This window comes from Oncorhynchus masou, chromosome 2 (assembly GCF_036934945.1).
Source record: "Oncorhynchus masou masou isolate Uvic2021 chromosome 2, UVic_Omas_1.1, whole genome shotgun sequence".
Taxonomy (NCBI): Eukaryota; Metazoa; Chordata; class Actinopteri; order Salmoniformes; family Salmonidae; genus Oncorhynchus; species Oncorhynchus masou.
In genome coordinates this window covers 8,395,210-8,401,261 of record NC_088213.1, presented here as the reverse complement: position 1 = coordinate 8,401,261, position 6,052 = coordinate 8,395,210, and positions in this window count along the sequence as shown.

Here is a 6,052-nt window from a genome sequence, read left to right as displayed (position 1 = left end):
TTCTAATCTCCACCCGGCACAGCCAGAAGAGGACTGGCCTCCCATTATAGCCTAGTTCCTCTCTAGGTTTCTAATCTCCACCCGGCACAGCCAGAAGAGGACTGGCCACCCATTATAGCCTGGTTCCTCTAGGTTTCTTCCTAGGTTCTGGCCTTTCTAGGGAGTTTTTCCTAGCCACTGTGCTTCTACACCTGCATTGCTTGCTGTTTGGGGTTTTAGGCTGGGTTTCTGTACAGCACGTTGTTACATCAGCTGATGTAAGAAGGGCTTAATAAATACATTTGATTGATTGATTGATACGGTGTATCATTGTCCTCTCTTGTTATGTGTTGTCTGTCTGTCTGTCTGTCTGTCTGTCTGTTCTATGTGTGTTCGCAGGCAAACTTCTCCTACGTTTTGATTCAGTATGACACAGAGAGAGGGGAACCTGTCAAAGACTCTAGAGGTTTCTGTATCAAAGTCCCTAAAGGTGAGAACACACACACACACACACACACACACATAAACACACACAAACACACACCTCATCACTTGTTGTTTTGGTCCTCAGGAGAAACTGGATTGCTGGTTGCCAAGATTACGGCGCAGGCTCCGTTTAGTGGCTATGCTAATAACCAGCAGCAGACAGACGGGAAGAAGCTGAGAGATGTGTTTGTTAAGGGAGATCTGTACTTCAACAGTGGAGACCTGCTGAGGATCGACCACGAGGGTTTTGTTTACTTCATGGACCGTATCGGAGACACCTTCAGGTCAGAAACGCTTTAGCTGTTTTCACTTTAGTAGTTATCAACTAAAGGTTTAATAATGAGCTGGGTTAAAGTTATTTATGGGGTTGCAGGCAACCTAGTGGGTAGAGCGTTTGACACCTAAACGAAAGGTTGCAAGAATCCTTGAGCTGACTAGGTAAAAAAAATCTGTCCTTCTGCCCCTGAACAGGCAGTTAACCCACTGGCTGTCATTGAAAATAAGAATTAGTTCTTAACTGACTTGCCTAGTTAAATAAAGGTTTAAAAAAATACAATGTCCTGTTCCTTGAATTACCTGCAGGTTGAGTTATGAGTTGGGTTTAATACTATAGATGTCATGTTACTGTCCTGTTCTGTAAATCACCTGCAGGTTGAGTTATGAGCTGGGTTTAATACTATAGATGTCATGTCCTGTCCTGTAAATCACCTGCAGGTTGAGATATGAGCTGGGTTTAATACTATAGATGTCATGTACTGTCCTGTTCTGTGAATCACCTGCAGGTTGAGTTATGAGCTGGGTTTAATACTAATTGCAGGCTGGAGTTATGAGTTGGGTTTAATACTATAGATGTCATGTTACTGTCCTGTCCTGTTCTGTGAATCACCTGCAGGTTGAGTTATGAGCTGGGTTTAATACTATAGATGTCATGTTACTGTCCTGTCCTGTAAATCACCTGCAGGTTGAGTTATGAGCTGGGTTTAATACTATAGATGTCATGTTACTACTGTCCTGTAAATCACCTGCAGGTTGAGTTATGAGCTGGGTTTAATACTATAGATGTCATGCTACTGTCCTGTAAATCACCTGCAGGTTGAGTTATGAGCTGGGCTTAATACTATAGATGTCATGCTACTGTCCTGTTCTGTGAAATCACCTGCAGGTTGAGTTATGAGCTGGGTTTAATACTATAGATGTCCTGTCCTGTTCTGTAAATCACCTGCAGGTTGAGTTATGAGCTGGGTTTAATACTATAGATGTCATGTTACTGTCTGTCCTGTAAATCACCTGCAGGTTGAGTTATGAGCTGGGTTTAATACTATAGATGTCATGTTACTGTCCTGTAAATCACCTGCAGGTTGAGTTATGAGCTGGGTTTAATACTATAGATGTCATGCTACTGTCCTGTAAATCACCTGCAGGTTGAGTTATGAGCTGGGTTTAATACTATAGATGTCATGCTACTGTCCTGTCCTGTAAATCACCTGCAGGTTGAGTTATGAGCTGGGTTTAATACTATAGATGTCATGTTACTGTCCTGTCCTGTAAATCACCTGCAGGTTGAGTTATGAGCTGGGTTTAATACTATAGATGTCATGTTACTGTCCTGTCCTGTAAATCACCTGCAGGTTGAGTTATGAGCTGGGTTTAATACTATAGATGTCATGCTACTGTCCTGTTCTGGGTGAATCACCTGCAGGTTGAGTTATGAGCTGGGTTTAATACTATAGATGTCATGTCCTGTCCTGTAAATCACCTGCAGGTTGAGTTATGAGCTGGGTTTAATACTATAGATGTCATGCTACTGTCCTGTAAATCACTGTTGAGTTATGAGCTCACATGTTACTGTCAGGTTGAGTTATGAGCTGGGTTTAATACTTTATAGATGTCATGCTACTGTCCTGTCCTGTAAATCACCTGCAGGTTGAGTTATGAGCTGGGTTTAATACTATAGATGTCATGTTACTGTCCTGTAAATCACCTGCAGGTTGAGTTATGAGCTGGGTTTAATACTATAGATGTCATGCTACTGTCCTGTAAATCACCTGCAGGTTGAGTTATGAGTTGGGTTTAATACTATAGATGTCATGCTACTGTCCTGTCCTGTAAATCACCTGCAGGTTGAGTTATGAGCTGGGTTTAATACTATAGATGTCATGTTACTGTCCTGTCCTGTAAATCACCTGCAGGTTGAGTTATGAGCTGGGTTTAATACTATAGATGTCATGTTACTGTCCTGTCCTGTAAATCACCTGCAGGTTGAGTTATGAGCTGGGTTTAATACTATAGATGTCATGTTACTGTCCTGTCCTGTAAATCACCTGCAGGTTGAGTTATGAGCTGGGTTTAATACTATAGATGTCATGCTACTGTCCTGTAAATCACCTGCAGGTTGAGTTATGAGCTGGGTTTAATACTATAGATGTCATGTCCTGTCCTGTAAATCACCTGCAGGTTGAGTTATGAGCTGGGTTTAATACTATAGATGTCATGTTACTGTCCTGTCCTGTGAATCACCTGCAGGTTGAGTTATGAGCTGGGTTTAATACTATAGATGTCATGCTACTGTCCTGTCCTGTGAATCACCTGCAGGTTGAGTTATGAGCTGGGTTTTAATACTATAGATGTCATGTTGTCCTGTAAATCACCTGCAGGTTGAGTTATGAGCTGGGTTTAATACTATAGATGTCATGTCCTGTCCTGTAAATCACCTGCAGGTTGAGTTATGAGCTGGGTTTAATACTCATAGATGTCATGCTACTGTCCTGTCCTGTAAATCACCTGCAGGTTGAGTTATGAGCTGGGTTTAATACTATAGATGTCATGCTACTGTCCTGTAAATCACCTGCAGGTTGAGTTATGAGCTGGGTTTAATACTATAGATGTCATGTTACTGTCCTGTCCTGTAAATCACCTGCAGGTTGAGTTATGAGCTGGGTTTAATACTATAGATGTCATGTTACTGTCCTGTAAATCACCTGCAGGTTGAGTTATGAGCTGGGTTTAATACTATAGATGTCATGTTACTGTCCTGTCCTGTAAATCACCTGCAGGTTGAGTTATGAGCTGGGTTTAATACTATAGATGTCATGTCCTGTCCTGTAAATCACCTGCAGGTTGAGTTATGAGCTGGGTTTAATACTATAGATGTCATGTTACTGTCCTGTAAATCACCTGCAGGTTGAGTTATGAGCTGGGTTTAATACTATAGATGTCATGCTACTGTCCTGTAAATCACCTGCAGGTTGAGTTATGAGCTGGGTTTAATACTATAGATGTCATGTTACCCTGTCCTGTAAATCACCTGCAGGTTGAGTTATGAGCTGGGTTTAATACTATAGATGTCATGTTACTGTCCTGTAAATCACCTGCAGGTTGAGTTATGAGCTGGGTTTAATACTATAGATGTCATGCTACTGTCCTGTCCTGTAAATCACCCGCAGGTTGAGTTATGAGCTGGGTTTAATACTATAGATGTCATGCTGTCCTGTCCTGTAAATCACCTGCAGGTTGAGTTATGAGCTGGGTTTAATACTATAGATGTCATGCTACTGTCCTGTAAATCACCTGCAGGTTGAGTTATGAGCTGGCTTAATACTGTGTCATGCTACTGTCCTGTAAATCACCTGCAGGTTGAGTTATGAGCTTTTAATACTATAGATGTCATGTTACTGTCCTGTAAATCACCTGCAGGTTGAGTTATGAGCTGGGTTTAATACTATAGATGTCCTACTGTCCTGTAAATCACCTGCAGGTTGAGTTATGAGCTGGGTTTAATACTATAGATGTCATGTTACTGTCCTGTCCTGTAAATCACCTGCAGGTTGAGATATGAGCTGGGTTTAATACTATAGATGTCATGCTACTGTCCTGTCCTGTAAATCACCTGCAGGTTGAGTTATGAGCTGGGTTTAATACTTATAGATGTCATGTTACTGTCCTGTCCTGTAAATCACCTGCAGGTTGAGATATGAGCTGGGTTTAATACTATAGATGTCATGCTACTGTCCTGTCCTGTAAATCACCTGCAGGTTGAGTTATGAGCTGGGTTTAATACTATAGATGTCATGTTACCCTGTCCTGAATCACCTGCAGGTTGAGTTATGAGCTGGGTTTAATACTATAGATGTCATGTTACTGTCCTGTAAATCACCTGCAGGTTGAGTTATGAGCTGGGTTTAATACTATAGATGTCATGCTACTGTCCTGTAAATCACCTGCAGGTTGAGTTATGAGCTGGGTTTAATACTATAGATGTCATGCTACTGTCCTGTCCTGTAAATCACCTGCAGGTTGAGATATGAGCTGGGTTTAATACTATAGATGTCATGCTACTGTCCTGTCCTGTAAATCACCTGCAGGTTGAGTTATGAGCTGGGTTTAATACTATAGATGTCATGCTACTGTCCTGTCCTGTAAATCACCTGCAGGTTGAGTTATGAGCTGGGTTTAATACTATAGATGTCATGTTACTGTCCTGTAAATCACCTGCAGGTTGAGTTATGAGCTGGGTTTAATACTATAGATGTCATGTTACTGTCCTGTAAATCACCTGCAGGTTGAGTTATGAGCTGGGTTTAATACTATAGATGTCATGTTACTGTCCTGTAAATCACCTGCAGGTTGAGTTATGAGCTGGGTTTAATACTATAGATGTCATGCTACTGTCCTGTAAATCACCTGCAGGTTGAGTTATGAGCTGGGTTTAATACTATAGATGTCATGTTACTGTCCTGTCCTGTAAATCACCTGCAGGTTGAGTTATGAGCTGGGTTTAATACTATAGATGTCATGCTACTGTCCTGTCCTGTGAATCACCTGCAGGTTGAGTTATGAGTTGGGTTTAATACTAGATGTCATGTTACTGTCCTGTAAATGTAAATCACCTGCAGGTTGAGTTATGAGCTGGGTTTAATACTATAGATGTCATGCTACTGTCCTGTAAATCACCTGCAGGTTGAGTTATGAGCTGGGTTTAATACTATAGATGTCATGCTACTGTCCTGTAAATCACCTGCAGGTTGAGTTATGAGCTGGGTTTAATACTATAGATGTCATGCTACTGTCCTGTCCTGTAAATCACCTGCAGGTTGAGTTATGAGCTGGGTTTAATACTATAGATGTCATGTTACTGTCCTGTAAATCACCTGCAGGTTGAGTTATGAGCTGGGTTTAATACTATAGATGTCATGCTACTGTCCTGTGAATCACCTGCAGGTTGAGTTATGAGCTGGGTTTAATACTATAGATGTGTCATGCTACTGTCCTGTCCTAAATCACCTGCAGGTTGAGTTATGAGCTGGGTTTAATACTATAGATGTCATGCTACTGTCCTGTCCTGTAAATCACCTGCAGGTTGAGTTATGAGCTGGGTTTAATACTATAGATGCTCTATGTTACTGTCCTGTAAATCACCTGCAGGTTGAGTTATGAGCTGGGTTTAATACTATAGATGATGCTACCATGTCCTGTAAATCACCTGCAGGTTGAGTTATGAGCTGGGTTTAATACTATAGATGTCATGTTACTGTCCTGTGAATCACCTGCAGGTTGAGTTATGAGCTGGGTTTAATACTATAGATGTCAT